The 18,769-nt window shown below is 39.3% G+C and overlaps 1 protein-coding gene across 1 annotated transcript in view; it reads left to right on the top strand.

Annotated features, from left to right (window-relative positions):
* Positions 1–18,769, top strand: part of sptbn1 (spectrin, beta, non-erythrocytic 1) — a 262,319-nt gene that overhangs the window by 1,129 nt on the left and 242,421 nt on the right. The window lies entirely within an intron of this gene.

Raw genomic sequence — 18,769 nt, 5'->3', positions numbered from 1 at the left:
CGGTCAGAAGGAGTCCAGCCTGCGGCTGCTTAGTATTAATCTGACACTACCGACAGCAGTGGGGAGGGGTTACAGGAGAGGGGAGAAGAAGGAACCGGGCACCTCGTAGTGCCAGTGTGGGGTGGATTCAGTGGGCAACCAAGCCAGGTGGAAGCGGCTCAGGAGTCGCCACTTCAAGTAAACCAGTTTAACATCGGCAGCTATTAATCAATTTCATATTCCAGACTCGAGTTTGCTGGCTGCGCATTTGTTCTTTTAACGTGGATAATTACTAACTTTGCGCATCTGATCGACCACATTTGTAGGGATAAGGGACCACCTGTTTTTTCTTTTTTTTTGGGATTTCAGTTTCTGTCTCAATAACTCAAAAGATTTACTGTCACCCGTGACTGAAATGAGCAACAGATGACTGAAAACTCCCAGAGGTCGATGAAAAAGTGGCGCAAATGTACCCAGCCATCTACAGGGCAAAGGACACTGGTAGATTCCATTAGAATGTTGTTTTTTTGTTTTTTACACCAAGTTTAAAAAATGCGTTCACACCATGACATTGCACCTGTTTATTGGATATTTGAAGCAATTTTTATTCATTGCAATTTCAATTACCTTTAAATTGCTAATTATCATACTAACAGATTGATTTGAATTAAACTGACTGATATAGCTTTAGCTATTATAAGCACTAAGTCTTTAAAACATGTTGGTATTATGTAACAATTTCTGCATTTTTTGAGCAAAATCTGAAGCTTTACTCAACACATCTACATCAATGTATAAGAGCAAATTGGCCTCATAATTTAGACGCTTACTGTCACATATGTAGTAACAGAATTTGCAGAATGTCAGTGATAGCATCTTGTATTAAGCAGCAATGAGGACACACTTTGGTAGCCAGCTAGTGATGTCCATTTGAATCTCCTGCTCTGTTTGGTGCCAAATGCATAGCATTGTGGTGTAAAGTGGCACCCCAGAGGCCTTCAGTTCTCCTCATGAATATTACGTGACAAGACTTGATTACGTTTGTGCCCCTCTTTGAACTTCTCCTAATGGAGTCCTTAGGTGCCTCTAAATGCAACCTTCTTTATATTATCGATGCAGTCCGTTCTACATGTAGACTTTTTAATTATTTTAAACCAAATCTGTATTAACAATTGTGTCAGTTTCTTTTATTTTCTCTTTGTGTATTAGTTGATTATTTTCTTTTATTATCTGTGTAGTGCTGCCAGGTAGCTTGTTTCAAAGAGTGTTTTATTACAATATATGTAAATGGCTGTGTTAGAGGATTGGTAGCTTGATGAGCTAATGGGTAATGCTGCCACCTCACAATCCCTGAATCCATTTGAAGCTCTGCCAGTGGCTTCTTCTGTGTTGGTGTGAGTTTTCTCGCTTAGTCTTAAGTTAGGTTGATTGGCATCACCAGACCTGCTTAGGGACCTTATGTGCGTGAGTGTGCTCTGTGATGGACTGTCCTGTGATGTGACAGCGTGTCTTGTTGTTCACAGCAGGATCTCTGGGTTGTCCCCTTGAACGCAGATGCACAGCTGGCCAGTGTCACAATGCAGACTGTTTAGCTTTGTGCAAGCCCAGCTCTGTGTCAACAGAATGGAGCACTTAAGTTCTCAGCCGTCCATTTCCTGTTCCCATTTGTTCAGTTCTTGTGTTTTGGGAACCAGCATGCATCCCAAAAATATTGGGATCGAGGCAGGAATCAACTGTAAACAGAATGTGTGCATGCAGTCATTCTCGTTCATCCATCTGTTCATTTTCTAAACCCACTTACCCAGAGCAGGGTTCTGGATAAGCCAAAGCCTATCCTAGCAAGCATCTAATACATGGCAGGAATAAACCCTGAACAGGGCACTAGCCCATCAAACACACGGGGTCAATCTAGGATCGCCACTCCACCTAACCTGCGTATCTAAACTCTGCCAATATAAAATAGTCATTTAAACTGATGTTTCTGAGATGTGAGCAGGAGGATAACATGCTTGCTGATAGAGATAGCAACCAGACTGAAATTCAAAACCAGGGTCCTGGGGCTGTGAGACAGCAGCACTAATCACTGCACTACTATGCTGCCCCTTTTTTTAATTAAAAAATTGTTTATTACTGTAGCCAATTGGTTGAAAATGACGTTACTATGCTTGTTGACTCTTGTGATTTCATCAAGCAGCAATATAAATAACCATTAACTAATTTGTTGTCATAAATTTTTACTTATAGGTTATTGTTTTACATTGGGATAGGCAATGGCAATGCTGGTGGGCCGCAGTGGCTGCAGGTTTTCGTTCCAACCCAACTGCTGAATTAGAAACCAGGTTGCCAGTCTTGGACTTTATTTAATTTTATGGCATGTTAGTTTGCAATGTTAGGTTCTTATATTTATAGTTTTTTCCTTTCCAAGGATAACATCAAAATGACTTGAAGCCTAAATCAGATAATTTTCTGTCTGTCACATTTTACTCTTAAGTGTTTTATTAAACCAAGTAGTGCAGGATGAATCCACGCAGGTGTAAATGGAAACAAGTTAGATGGAGAACTGCTGGCTTCTTTGTCATTTCTATTTTACTGCTAATAAATCAAGTCAAGATGGGGAGCATGCTGTGGTACATTGCATTGCTGCACCCACTACATGACAAAACAACTCGGCGTCCCGGTTGGCAACCCCCCAGGCAGACACGCGGTCCAGTCCCACCCTCTGGAAATGACCCATCTATCTGCCGCAGCCAGGTGTTACATGGGAAACCCCTAGGCCTGGTCCAGCCACTCGGGTCCCCAACAGTGAGGATCTTACGAACCGGATCACCCTCGGGGGGAAAACGTGCCACATGGCTGTAGTGCCGTAACTGACGCTCCCTCACAATGCAGGTAATGTGTCTCATGCGGGACTCCTTGAGCAAGCGCTCATTCGACACAAAGTCAAACCAACGGTACCCGTGGATTTTACAGAGAGACACAGTGCCAAAGGAATCCAGTCTTCGTCTCAGGTCACTGGATGTCTCGCCACCATATAGCAAGGCAGGAAGCACCAGGACTCTAAAGACTTGGACCTTCGTCCTTTTGCGTAGATATCGGGAGCACCACACACCCCTTTCCAGCAACCTCATGAAGCCCCATGCTCTCCCAGTCCGTCAACTGACTTCATAGGAAGAGTCACCAGAGACATGAATGTCACTGCCAAGATAAGTCAACCTCTTGACTAATAAGGAGCCATTAAAAAAGGGTGAATGCAGCTGTTTTAGACTGAAATAAGCAATTAAGGGTGTGGAACCTTAACAAACGAGACCACTAAAGTGAAGCATCAAAATGTCACTTCAGCAATAATTGACATTTCATTATGAAACTGGGTTGGAACAAAACCTGCAGCCACTGTGGCCCTCCAGGACTGTCATTGCCTACCCCTGGTTTACATTATTTGTGATAAAGTAAGCTGAGATTTTTATAATGGTTATTTTTTTGTGCATTTTGTTTTTATGATACTTATAAAGGTGTGCAAAAGCAATAAGAGCTGTCACCTTGTAATGCTCGATTCCCATGTTGATTTTCTTGACTTGAGTGCCATTAGTGTGATGTTTGCCTGTTCACTTGGGTTTTCGCCAGGGATTCTGACTTCTTCCCACAGTCCAAATACACGGGGAGAGAAAATTGTGACTTTAGAAATAGGATGTTTGTTTTGTGTGTATGGGTCGGCACGGTGGCGCAGTGGTAGCGCTGCTGCCTCGCAGTTAGGAGACCCGGGTTCGCTTCCCCGGGTCCTCCCTGAGTGGAGTTTGCATGTTCTCCCCGTGTCTGCGTGGGTTTCTTCCGGGCGCTCCCGTTTCCTCCCACAATCCAAAGACATGCAGGTTAGGTGCATTGGCGATTCTAAATTGTCCCGTGTGTGGGTGTGTTTGTGTGTGTCCTTTGGTGGGTTGGCACCCTGCCCAGGATTGGTTCCTGCCTTGTGCCCTGTGTTGGCTGGGATTGGCTCCAGCAGACCCCCGTGACCCTGTGTTCGGATTCAGCGGGTTGGAAAATGGATGGATGGATGGATGGGTTTTGTGTGTGTGGAGTGTTTTTTTTTTTTTGCTTTCATTTTCCTATAGACTCTTTTATGCTAGAAACCCACCATGGCCTGTAGCTCCCCATTTTTGTACATGGGTAATTCTTTCCTTTCATGCTACATGTTACAAAGCTGTGTGTGTTTGATTGCTGAACTAAAGGACTGCTGCCTGTAGACGATGTCCCATCTGGACCATTGTATGCAGGATGCTTATGAAACATGGATGCATATTGGATGTTCAAATGAATGCGGCCCCCATTTTTCTAGTTAAAGGTATGATTTTAATGAACAGAACTAGAATAGGGAGCCCTCATTTGTTTGGCGTCACTCCATGTGGATGGGTTACTGCAGTTCTTTTTTCAGTGGTGGCCTTGTTTGAAACACTAACAGGTTCCAAATGCTGCTAGCAAAATGCTGACCAGGGCAGAAAGCAGTGAGCACAACACCCTCAATTGGTTTGACTATTCTGGCCTCCCATCTGATGTTAAATAACTTTTAGAGATCTGCTTCTGACTTACAAAGCTGTTCAGCACTGCATCAATCTGCTAGACACCTGAGACCCCCCTGATGCCCGTTTTCTTACTATTTGGCAATGTTGTTGTGCATCTCTTGATGAATGCTCTTTTAATTTTGTTTGGATACTGCTGTCTGAAAAGTTTTCTGTAAGCGTCTCTGTACTGCATTATCAATGTCAACATTGAAGCCCCCGTTTTTATATGACTATATACTGTATGTGGTGATGTCGAGATTCTATTTTTCTACTTATGGTTCTATTTTGGCTTAAGCAAGTTTCAGCCTTAAATATATCTGTTAATTTTTAGAATTGGTAATTAGCAGATTTTACTGTGCTATAAATTCAAATTTCCATCTCTTGGTAATATTTTTTATTTTTTTTTTCAAACATTTTTTCATTATTGTTTGAAATGCATTTCATGAAATTTAAAACACGATGCAGTGCAAGATAATGTCATGTTTAATGATGGCACTGTAAGTGGCATAATATAAACTCTTGACTGGTGGATTGTTTTTTTTCCTCCAAGGGTGATTTGCACAATTGGTCATTGCCAAAGATCTCGACTCCCAGTTTGATTTGAGTCCCGCTTCCATGTCTATCAGAATTATAGTTGACACAAAAATGTATTTTTTTTAATATGTTACTTTGCCCATGTAGCCTGTTGTGATGGCTGAGGGAAAAAAAATGGAATCTCCTGTTTTTATGCAGAGTAGAGATAATGTTTATGATATTAAATGGATATCTACGGAGACCCAGTGCTGAACAGCAGCATTTGAATTGAAGACCCACCTCCAGGCCTCATTCAGGAGTAAGGAGTCCACCCCAATACCAGCTTATTTATTGGCTAACATTGTGCTTTACATAATCTCAACAAAAAATATTCACCAAGGAGCATCTAAAACTAAAGATTAAAGAACAGGTGAGTGGAGACATTATCAGGAGAAGGATATACCATATCATTTATACATATCCAAGATGCTTCAACAAGCAGAAGGTCATGATTGTAGCAGTGCTACCATTAGTTAGAACTGCATCTCCCAGCAGTCCTTGCAGGGGCTGTTGGGGTCAAAGGTGGCCAGAGGGGTTTAAAAGGAGGGCAGGGGTCGAAGAGGAGAAAAAGTTTGTTTTGGTCGTTTTGTGCTGGTATTTAACTGTTGAACTGCCTGTCGTTGTCTGCCATATATCATCGTGTCCTGGATTGTATTGTTTGTTGGGGTCTGGATATCATTTGTCTACCTGTCTACCCATGTAGTTTCACAGATGCCACTAAATAATACTGTGAAGTAAGTACAAGGACAAGAGTCGGATCTACAGTTCAAATGTTTGTTCTCATCAGAGTGTGTTTCTCTCTTTTAATCACTCTTTCAGTGACTTGGTTAACCATGTTTTGGTAGAAATGCATGTGTTTGTGACATTTTTAGCATAAGGCTGAATGACTTGATATGTGAATTTATATGAGATTCTTTTTTATGGACTTCTTGGTATTGTTTGCTGTTGTTCAGTGTTGGCTACCGTAGACCCCTTTTACACCAGAAACATTTATCTCTGTTCTGTAGGAAAACATGAGAAAAAAAATCACTACAATGTCCATGGGATAAGGAACACAAAAATTATAATTTTGGGGTCAAGTATTCATTCATGGGTATCGATGGTAAATGCAGGGATATGAATGATGGTTCCATGCACTGTTGTTTTTTGCCCTGTGCTGCTTACTTCTAGGATTTGATCTGGTGCCCTGTGACCAACTGGTAAATTTTCTAGATTCAGAGGTGGAATGGCTATTGGTGCGACATTCTGAGATGATCAGTTCTGAACCACCCATCCTCCTGTTTGTGAATTCGCTTAATGCATTTCATGACATCACTGTGTGCAAGGCCGAAACCAACAATGGCTGGGACATCAGTCTTTTTCAAGGCCCACAACTGCATGAACAAATGGGCACAAGAGTGAAACAGAGTACATGGGAGCTGTGAAGCCGCAGTGCTAACCAATGCAAGAGCATGTTGCTCTAATGCTGACCAGAACTGTATAAAAAGAAATAGAATATATGAAGCAAGTTTGTCTTATTGCTGTTGCTCCAAGGTTTGCATTGTAATAAACCAGTTTTATAGAGTAGATTTGATCGTATGACTAACAAATCTTCGGACCTCGCTTTAGGGTTCCTGATTGAAAGGTTCCCCTTGGAGTTGTTCTCCTAGTTTAGCTTTATTGCTGTTGATTGACATTTCAGCAGGGATGAGTGCTGGAAACATCGCGTATGTTGTTCTGATTCTGTCATGGTGCAGCAGGACATCTCTAATGCAGCTTTGGCTTATTTCTTGTACCAGGACACGGCTGAAGAGCATTGTGGTCACCATGCCTGCATGTTATAAGCGACCTTGACTTTTATTTATTTTTATTCCATTCTAAGGCACACATCTAGTTAACTTGTTAATAAATGGTGTGCTGTAGTAGTATCTCTACAAAGCAATTAAATAGCCATTTGCCAGTCTTGGCTTATAAATTGGTCCAGTTTGCTGCCTGAGAAGAGCAGAATGTATTGTAGGAACTTGACGTGAAGACAGGAACTGCAGGCTTGTGCTTTTAGACTATTTATTATTTATACTGAGTGTAGAGCTACGTTTTTAGTTTAGAACTGACTTAAGTGCTCGGCTTGATGGGAGAGAGTAAGCAACATTTCCTCCACAGAAGCTGCACTGTTCTGTGTGTGAATTTTGTATTAGAATCCTTCGTTAGAAAGTGTGTTTATACATTTTGGAATGGAATATATAGTGTTAGTGGAATATTAGTGTTTTAAAGTATTAAAAGAAAATTAAGAAATGTTACATGTTTTACAGATTCTTTGAGCATCTTGCTGTTCTTAAGAAGGTTTAACATTTTAATATGTACTTGTGAACATAATCTGTCTTAAAACGTTTTCATGGAAAGGTCTTCAGGATGGCTTTTGTGCATTGTTGTAAGTCTCCTTTTTAATCTGGTACCATGGTTGGTACCTCGGCCTCACAGTTCTAGAGAGCTAGTGTCCCGCTATGTGGAGTTTGCTTGTTCTTCTTATGCCTTTTGTGAGTTTTCCTTAGATTGTGCCACTGGCATCAGTGAACCAAGATATGCAGGTTATTCTAAACTGACACTTTGTGATTTGGGTATACCCAGTGACGGACAATTTTCCTTTCCAGGACAGGCTTTGATTCCTGGCAAAGGCAGAGACGGTAAATAAATAAATTGAAGAACTCTTCTTATACTGAACATTTTCTAGTAAGAAGAGTTTTGGAACCTAATATTTTGTAATTTTATATTCATCATAGTTTTCCTGGTTACTTTCGAAATTGGCTCCCAATTTTAAAGTAAAACGTATTAGGCGTCATTAAATAATTTGTTTTGGGTTTTAGAACCAATGTTTATTGGTAAATTAATATAGTTGCCCCTGAATATTTGTAAAGGTGTTTTTTGTCTTTCCCACAAAAATGAATGTATTAGCCTAAAATGCAGGAGAGTGCCAGACAGGTGCATGGAGAGTTATATTTAGCACAACTTTGACAGATTTATCCCATTTGTCAGGAAAGTATAAAGCAAAAAAGGGGCTGGCAGCTGAAAACCAATCCTGGCCTTGTAAACCCGAGGTCTTTTTGAATGTCACCATATGGTCTTGTTGCTGGTGTGGCCTTATGCCCTTCAGAGAGGATCACCTTTGACAGGGGGCTGTTTATCCCATGTTTGTATTTAAAAGTTAAAGAAGACAAGATGATTTCTGTTTATTTGGTGAGAACATTGTCAGAGACATTCTTTATCTGTGCTGTTTCAAGCCGACTTGTATTATCCTTTCCTCGTGTCACATTGTCTCTCTTCAAAGGCCCTGTGCTTATTGCAGAGCAAGAATGGTTAGTCATTCTGTTTTTTATCAGTGACATTAAAATGACAGCACAGCATTTGATATTTTAGTTAAATAAAAGGCATTGTTTTTATGTGGTAAATGCCTGTCCCTTAAAGCTGCAGCTGGTCTTCTGCTTTAATATCTTTATTCCTTGATTCCCTTTTGATGAGCTCTTGTCCTTGATGCATTGCTGTGCAAGCAGCACATGCATTTACTCCGTTTTATTGATCGTATGCCTGCATTAATCTATTAAGGTTTCAGGTCAGGTACAAAATGTACATTAGCTATATTGTTGACCTAGAATAACGAGATCTGCAAATGTCTGACTGGCCCATATCCAGAATGAACTCATTTCTTTAGTGGCCATTTTGTATTTTTTGCTTTTAACAACCTTAATTTTTTATTTTCTCTCTTTTTTTTTTTATTTTTTTTTTCTTCTTCATGCATCGGTCTGTTGTGGTGAAAAAGGAGCTGAGCCGTAAGGCAAAGCTCTCAATTTACCAGTCAATCTACGTTCCTACCCTTACCTATGGTCATGAGCTATGGGTAGTGACCGAAAGAACGAGATCGCGAATACAAGCGCCTGAAATGAGTTTCCTCCACAGGGTGTCTGGGCTTTCCCTTAAAGATAGGGTGAGAAGCTCAGTCATCCGGGAGGGGCTCAGAGTAGAGCCGCTGCTCCTCCGCATCGAGAGGAGTCAGCTGAGGTGGCTCAGCCATCTGATCAGGATGCCTCCTGGACGCCTCCCTGGTGAGGTGAAGACCCAGGACACGCTGGAGGGACTATGTCTCCCGGCTGGCCTGGGAATGCCTTGGGATTCTCCTGGAAGAGCTAGAAGAAGTGGCCGGGGAGAGGGAAGTCTGGGCCTCTCTGCTCAAGCTGCTGCCCCCGCGACCCAACCTCAGATAAGTGGAAGAAGATGGATGGATGGATGAGTCCATCAGTGATAGGGAGTGCATTTTCCTAATGTGGATGTCCGTGATTCCCAGTTAACATTAACTAGTCTTCTGCAGAGAATACATGAGCATGGCCTCCCGTGGGCACCTGGGCAATGTGGACCACCAACATTCATAAGGGAATGCAGGAGGAAACTGGGACCCACAATGTTCTCGATAACACAGATTGGTTCACATAAATCAGAGTGGCAGTGGATATGCTCGGAAGTCCACTGGCCCATTTTTTCAGGACCTTAGATTTGTATGGTATGGGATTCCAAGTGGCTTTGGGCTTCCATGGACTATGAAGATAGTTTGACTGTTTTTCCAATTATAACACATACAAGGCACCTATATGTTATATTTGAAAATTGACACTGTTGTTGTTAAATAATTTGTGATGTAGCTATTTAAAAACAATCATGCCATTTAGACATTTTTTTAAATTTATTGCAGTAGAGTTGGGAGTTGTATCATGTAGACTTTTTGTCATTAATCATTACAGATATTTTAAAAAGTCAAGGTAGAAGCAGAAGTTTACCTTATCCTTTTAAGCTGTCACCACAGTTTGACATTGGTTGCATATTGTGGGTCATTGTACAAATGGAAGATCAATCTTCTCTTAAGTTCCACAATCCATGCAGACTGTGGGAGGCTCTCCTCAAGGATTTATAAGCACATACTGCAGTTGTTATGGATTCTGCCCTCATAATTTTCTAGAAACTGAAATATGGAAATATCTGCATACATAATGATGCAGAGGAGGTGATCCCAGGGTTAAAAGTATATTCAAATACTGGAAATATTGGTTTCTTAGGGTGTTTTTTTAATTAGACTTTTATTTGGTCATTCCCCTGTGATGACCTGCGAACTATTCTTTAATGCAGAGTTTCCCCCATCTCTGCTATGGTAACTGTAAAAAAGGTGACTATTTTGATGTCCTCTATGACAATACCTCTTCTTGCTTAGATACTCATTTCCCGAGAACACCCTTTTTAACTTAATTGTGCATTGGTGGATTTCTGTTGCCTTAGAAATTTTCCTCAATTGGTACTTTTCAATAACTGTGTATTATATTTGCTTTAAGTGTACGCTTGTCTATTATTGTATTTCTTGTTGTACAAACAAATGTGAGATTTCCTTAAACATATCAGAGCTGCTGTCCAAAGGTGAACTCTGTAAACTAATTGTGTATAATCAAGAAGAAAACGTATTGTAGCAGAGCCTATTTAGATAATTAGTGGTAGATGAGATTCATATTTTTGGAGTCTGAAGTAGTTTTTCACTTTGATGTTACACTGTCCCTTGAGTTGATCAAAGGCCAAAAACGTACATTAAAATTAATTGAATTAATCTGCCATATTGTACATCAGTAAAATGACCAAGTGGTTAATACATTTAAAGTGTCTGTAAAAGGAAGAGATGAGGAAACCTATCAAAAAACTTTGGAGGTACCAGTGTATCCCTGTTTAGTTTTCTCATTTTGCTGATGGCAAAGATGTAATCTTGGTTGGGGTGTTTGTTGGGAGAGTGATTCTGGCAACACCAATGCACATTCTCAGTATTCATCTGATGACTGAAGCCATCTTGATGAGCCAACAGATCTTACCTGGTCTGTAGCGGAACAGTTGACTGCAGTAAGCTCATTGGTTTATTTCTGAGTTCTGGTGTTTCTGGCTAAGGGTGGAAATGGAAAATGGGTAAGTGACATTGTTACATTTAATATGATACCCGTCTATAAGTCGTAATCTGACTTTTAAAATTTATAATTGGTCTTCTGTATTTCAGGTTTTCTTTAGGCCTACTGTAGTACCTCTGTTTGTACCTTCCTACAATATGTACAATACATACACACATTCTCAAACCCACTTAAACCTAGGCCATGGTTACCAAAGCGTATCCCAGCACTGAACACAAAGTTAGAAACAACCCTGGGCAAAGAGTATAACTAGTTGAGTCTCACATGTGGGTGGGTTCTGTCATGTCCTGAAATAGTATTTAAGGTATATTTATAAAGGTCAGTTTAACTTATTTGTATATATCAACCATACATTTATAAGTTTTTATTTACAAATCTAGTTAAAATATGAAATGCATGCCATGAGATATACTTTACATATCTGTAGACTTTTGTATATAAATTATGTGATTAATGCCCTTAATCATTAATGACACGAAACGTTTTACATATAAATATATTAACTGATGGAGAAGAGAAAACTCGATTCCACAGCAGTACAATAGAAAATAAACCTTTTGTCATGAGGAAAAAAAGCCAAAATGTGTTTGTAGGTCATCTGACCTTCTATTGCAGCACCCCTCATGGGCTTTCTATACCAAATGGATAGGCAGAGTCAATCATTTTGATGCAGGTAGTTGGCCTGATATTACATTTGTCCATGTTGATGACACATCCATTCTGAAGTCCTTTCTTAATGAAAATATCTTATAAATTGGACTTCACATTACCACCAAGAAGTCAAAGACAAGAGGAAAAGATTTAGTAGCCATTAATTCAAACTGCTACTACAATTATGTAAAAAGCAAGATGGGTAGCCTCACTAAAATCTTTAATAAAAGACTGCACAATGCTAAATTAACTTTCTTACCATTACATTTTTTTCTCAAAAAAAACATGTAAAGAATGTTGCATTTTTTGGCTTGAAAAATTACATTTTTAATAAATCTCATCTTTCTACTGTAAACATGCAAAACAAAAGTTCAAAGTCAGAAGTGTAGAAAGTATAATAATGATACAAATAACAATACTAATGATAAATCATAATACGAAATGGGTCTATACCATTGCTTGAGTGACACTCAGGACTTGGGACTGGTTTATACTTCTCTCTCAGAACATGTGTATGCGCATGCTTCATGGCTCCCATGAGTTCCCAGTGTTCATTTGACACGTCCTCAGAAATTAACGTGACGCGTGCGCGAGTTGCAGTACCAGCAGAAAATCAGAAGGTGCAGTGTGTTCAAGTTGGAAATGTCTCTGTTTACTATCAATATGTGACAGATAGTAAGCAAGCCGCTTTGCAGATCCTACAGGATCAATGTGCGTGCTTCAATGTTTGATGAATTGTTCGATGTGGTGAAGCAAAATGCTGACCTACAAATGCATTTGTGGTGCTTTTATATTCAAACATTACATATTCCCCATCGTAATGATGCTTTACATTTTAAAGGTCTCGCATACTATCCTCTGTACTGTCTTTTTTTGTGATTAAAGTGGAAATTTCGGCTTTATTCTCAATTTCCACTTCAGTCTTGTAGTTTATGTTGTAATTGAAGTAGACTGTCGTATATGTCATGTTAAAACCGACCCAGTTGTTCATCGCTATGTGCTTCTGGGGCTTCCTCCTGAACTGACAGCAGTGGCAAGCAGCAATTGCCACACAAAACACATTAAATGTATGATATTCCAGCTCTCTGCACATTTAGAATCCTTAGATTTTTACTTGACGCCACTTTCATGATGAAATGCATTAAAGTATGTATATTACATTTTACAGATAAGTTGTTAACTTATTTTAAATAATAAATACTGTTAATAGTTGCATATGTGGTGGCGTCATGGTGGTGGAGCGGCAGCGCTGCTTCCTCGCAGAGAGTCGCGTCCCTGGTATTCCCTGCCTGCAGTTTGCATGTTTACCTGGTGGGTTTCCACAGTGTGCTCCGGTTTCCTTCCAAAGACATGCAGGTTTGGGGAATTGGTGATATTCAAGTGACACTTAATGTATGCGTATGCTTGTATTCACCTTGCGATGAGCTGATGCCCCGATTTGTTTCTGTCTTGCACCCAATGCTTGCTGGAATGGCCGTATCCAGAATTGATGGATATAATCATTAAACATCCACCCTTTTCAGAGATATTGTGGCAAGGTGTCCTCAGAATTTGATGGATTTTTCAGGCAATTCACAACACAGGGAAGCCGAACGTTTTCTCACTGTGATATCTTGCGCTGCCACCTGGTGGACTCTTCCAGATTTATGTTAAGTACACACGCAAGTATAAACCGTACAATTAGATCCTCTAATTTTGGTAGGTAGACCACTTCATACTTTAGCAGCCCTAAAACTAAAATCTGCCTCATACAGTAGTTTAATTATTCCTGGAAATTTTATGAAGAACTACATCTTTGGTAGTAATTTAAAGTAATTTTAAAGCCTTACACATTTACAGTTTTCCATGTCCGAAGGAGTAGTTTAAAATCATATAAACTGATAGCCAATGTAGAGATCGGAGTATTGGAGTTTTACAGAAATCTTGTTGACGTTCTCTTGGTAAACACTATCAGAGAACTTTTTAAAAGCTTTGTTCTCTTAAGAGTTATTTGAACTTTTGTGTATAATGCTATTTTTTCTTCTTATACATGTGAAAAGGAAGCTATTTAGTTAAGAACCAGGAAAAACTGCATGAGGAATGTGTATGTTTAAACCTTTGACTGCAGTATTCAGCCTCTGACTAGCTTGGGGCTGTTCTTCTTGTTTGCACTCTACCAAATATTCATGTCTGCTGCAAACTGGAGGGCCAGAATCATGTTGTAGTACCGTGTGTCTCATCAGTCCTTTATAAATTACAGTATTCTTTTTGGCCAAAAGACTATTTTACATTTACAAAATATCTAATATTGTTTGGTTTGTATCATCTCGTTATAGTCTTCCAGTAATGCTAGCTTGCCACCAGAGGTCAGAAAGAGCATCATATTAATAAGGTTATAAAAAGTTCAGTGTCTGTAGAGTGTTGCTGAATTGGTATGTAATGGAGGATGAGTAATATTTTGTGAAACTGGATTGGCTGAATCACCTCACCTGTCTTATGTTTTGTGTGTTCTAATATAAAACTAACATCTTTGTGGTTGCTGCATTAGTGTGGCCTCCTTCTTATTTCCTGCATTTTGCCCTGCTGACCGTTACCTTATCCAGGCTTGCTCAGACTGGCCTTGACTAGCATCCTGTCCATAAAACAATCAATCAATTTTTATTTTTTCCTGGCTTAGAGGGCAAGTACTCTTGAAATCAATTTGCAAACCAATAACAGCATTATAGTTTAAATGGACCAGAATGGTGCATGAATGGACAGGAAGAAGAAGATGATGCTGATGAATCGCTTGTTCTGAATAAAGAGTCCTGTCTTGGATTAAATTGAAAATGTCAGATTTTTATTTTTATGAAAAGCCTTGTAGAAGTATGTGCTGTAGTAGGTTTTGAGCTGAACATTAAACGGTGAAGATTTCCCCCAGTAAGAGTGAGAGAGCAGGTGCCACAGAACTGAATAAGGGTCTGTGGGGCTTAGTGAGAGACAGAAGTGTGACTTTGTGGCATGTGTTTTATTAATTTGGCTTTAATGAGTAAATACTGTAGGTTGGCATTGAATTGGATCCTAAAATGAAATGAATACAGATGTTTTTAGCTTTAATGGCAGGCCTTCTCGGTGAACTTTTCCTTATCTGACCATCCACCAATCTCTTACATGCCAGCACCTATTTTATTTCTACTTTCTATGTTCTGTTTTTTTGCAGATGAACCATCTAGTACCTCCAGTTTTAACACTGTGGGTTGGTTAACAGTTTACCTGTACTCTTCAGAATGTGCAATTTAAGAAAAAGTAAAAAGACAGATTGCCTAGTTCCTTTGCTAGATTATTAAAACCACTAGAAAATCTTTAATTTGAAAACAAATATAGTTGTAGAAATAATAGTTTGGCTGCTACCCTGTTTCCCTGGTTTAGAATAAGCAGCTTTAAAATTTGAAGGGTGTGTGACATGATTTGCCATATACTGTTGGGCTGCTTTAGTTTTGTTGTTCTGTTATACAGTACTTGCAACTCTGAACTGGGTTAAAGGAATAATCTACACAGATTTGATTTTTTTTTTTTTTTAAAAATATGTTACTTACCCCATGTAGTTGGTAGTGGTGGCCAAGACAATTTTTGATGTCTTGTTTTTGTGACATATTGAAGATTCAGATTGAACAGTACCAAACAGCAACCAACTCCGGATAATGGCAAATGATGTGACAAACATCCAGGGGAAAAACGTAAAAAAAAAAATCACGTAACTTGTATCACATAATAAACATGACCATAATCCATTTGTATTTTCAGAACATGCAAAAATATATATGAATTTTTGCCAAAATATTAATATTTCTGGAAATCTCCATGTAAAAGAAATGGGAAAGGCATATTCCCACATTCCTGTGTGTTTCTATTGAAGATCTGCGTCTTTCATTCATTGTTCAATTGAAGCTTGCAGCATTATGGGAATGTGCCTTTCCTGTTTGTTTTATACTGAGTTTTACAGAAGTATTATTAATGTTTTAGCTGTAAATGAATGTATTTTGTACGTTCTGAGAATACAACTGGATAACAGACGTGGATTAGTTGCATTCATTTTTTTTTCTTTTCCGTGGCTGTTTTTCATGTGCCTTGCTGTTGTCCACAGTTGGTTACCACTGGGTCCTGTTCAATTTAAATCTCTCCCTGTTGTGTACTTTCTCCATGAAAAAATGAGAGACTTTTCTTTAAACTACATGGGCTAATTAACATATAAAAATATCATTTTTGGGTGGAGTATTCCTTTAAGTGGTTTAAAAAATAGATGAATGTATATTGTGATACAGACCTGGACTAACACGAAAACTTTGAAAAGTAATTGCCTCTTAGGACAACCTTGTGGTAACCTTAGTATTATTTACTTTGCATTCACTGGTTTGATATATGAAAACATATATTCCTGCAGATAAGGCTAATTCAAAAATGTAAGGAAGCCACATTGCAAATTAAAAGCAAAAAATGACAGATTCTTTACATAAAAACATCATTTTAGCTTGTAGGCCTGCACAAAGCACTTGGCGGTAGGGGTAATTTGGTCCACCCTTAATAGGGGCAGATTGTAAAGGACATGTGATGAAGGTTGTGTAGCACACACCTTATTAACCCTGGTCTGGTTGCTGTCAATGTAGAATGTGCTTGTTCTTTTCATTTTCTGGCCATGTCCATGAGATGTGTAAGTTGGATGATTTGGCAACTCTAGTTGTGTGTAGGTGTGTGAGTAAGTATGCATTGTGAAGGAATGGCACCTTGTACAAGGATGGCTACTATCTTTTTGTAATTTTAAGCAGATCCAGTATGTACTAGATGAATGGATAGACATTCGTTTTACTTTAAACATTAATCAATGTCCTGTACAGAATTTACTCTGACACTTATTTGCAGCATCTTGTGAATTTTTGTAGTGTACAGTACTCTTTAACAAAGTAAGCTTCCAGTTGTCTCTTTTTTTTTGAGTCTGAAGAGAAGTAGGCCACATAACTGCAGAGCAAAGTGTGGTTGCTAGGTGTAGGTGGGGCAGTTTTATATTATGGGAAACCAGCAGACCATTGTGTCCTGGAGATAAGTGGGTTTTAGTCCCACCAGGGCTTCAGATCGGAGGCGTTGCTGTCCTGGAGAGCTGCCAGGTGATAGTAAATGGAGCAGCACTGCAGAAAACTAGTGCGGTTGCTAGTTGCATTGCATGAAATCTATATATAGCAATAAATGCTATGCTGCATTGCTTTACATCACTCTGAAATGTGTCCTAGGATCTGTAGAGGGTGGCTGATAACACTAGAACATCTTACAAATTACTTAAGAGAAAAATTGTGGGTAGAAAAATTAAAAAAAAAAACTAGAGCTTCCTTGTGTTTTTTAACACAGCTTCTCTTCATGCACAGAGGTGTTTGTATACCTTTATGAAAACCTATTTTCATTTTTCTGGTAAGCAACCTGTCACCACAATGCCCATCCTCAGTGACCGTAAGATAAAGTATCTTTGAGGGATCTTAACAAATAATTTGATGGAGCAAGATTAGAGGTAGATGATCCAACTTTGAAATGGTGTGGGTAGTAATATTGGGAGAGGCATTTACATGCAGAAAAGGGGCATTTCCTGGTTTTGGTCCGTGGATTTTACTACAAATTATCAGCATCAATGCTCGGGGACTGGTCCCAGCAAATTCCAGAAAACTGATTTTTAGCGTCTTGCTGTTATTCTTTGATGCATGTGGCAAGTGGTATGGCCTTTTTGACCTCATTAATGGTGATAGATATCTGAAGAGACAAGGCGAAATGTGTTAAGGTTTCACACTGATGTTTGGGAGAAAAGTAAGCTGTTTGAATAATCGCAAAAGGAAATCCCATTATTTTTTTTTTTTTTTAATTTAACTTTATTTATATATTTAGATGTGCAATATTTACATGCCTGTTGTCATAGAACAGCAGTGATGTTCAGTAGCTGTTCATCCCATGTTCATGTTAATGTCCTTGTGAAAAATGGCATTGCAATATGGGTCTATGCAGTGAAGGCAAGTTGCTGCATTGATCAGGGCAACGGTATAAAACCATTTCTAAAGCTTTGAGTGTTCCCAGGAGCACAGTGGGCTCAATATTTGTGAAACAGCAGAAGTTTGGAACCACCAGGACTCTTACTGGAGTTTGCCATCCGGCTAAACTGAGTAAGCTGGTGAGAAGGGCCTTGGTCACTTTCTTAAACTCAAATCAGGTCTTTGATTATCAGCCTTGCTGGGGTAGCATGTTCTCTCCATGTCGGTAGGTTTCCTCTGGATGCTCCCACTTTCCACTCACATCTCCAAGGATATGTGTATGTGTTAGGTTAGCTCAGCTCGTGAAGGACTCTTTGATGGACTTCTCCCCTTCCCAGGGCTGGTCAGTGCCTTGTACCTGTACAGAATTAGGGTTTGCCTGGTTGTAATAATGTTTAAGTGTCTGATTGCAGCTTTTCAAATGAATTGCTGCACTGTTAATTCTTTTTTCGGCAATTTGTAAATTTACAGTTACAATTTACAATTGCAGTTAAAATGTATCATTTTAATAGTGCCATTCATTGTAGAAATGACCAATTCTGGAATCAGAAATTATATTTGCACTGAACAGCTTTGAATCTGGAAGTTCACAGAACAAGATTTTATGTACAAGAAAATAACTGAATTACTAGTTGGGAACTCTGTTACTTTGATGCCCTTATTTTGTCACAATTTTGTGTTTGTTCTTTTGTAGCAGAGCATACTAAATCAAGTACAGTATAGTCATACCACAGGATGAAGGACAAATGCTGGATGTTTTGCAGTATAATGAGGAGCAACTTCAAATTCCAAGAGAAAATATTTCCCCCAGGAGAGGCCTAGGCATGGGTTTATTTCATTGGGTGGTACTGTGGTTAGTACTGTTGCCTCCCAATTCCAGGGATCTGCCTTGTTCCTGCCCTGGGCGCTGTCACTATGTGGTTTGTGTGTTGTTATGGGTTTTCTTCGTGTATTCTGCTGACCCCCAAGTCATCTAGGTTGGATAATTTGGTGATGTGAAATTGGCCATGTGACTGTTTGCAAGAGTGTGCCCACA

The sequence above is a fragment of the Polypterus senegalus genome, chromosome 16, assembly GCF_016835505.1.
Source record: "Polypterus senegalus isolate Bchr_013 chromosome 16, ASM1683550v1, whole genome shotgun sequence".
Classification (NCBI taxonomy): domain Eukaryota; kingdom Metazoa; phylum Chordata; class Cladistia; order Polypteriformes; family Polypteridae; genus Polypterus; species Polypterus senegalus.
The sequence above is the reverse complement of the archived record's forward strand: the minus strand, read 5'-3'. Positions and strand labels throughout refer to the sequence as shown.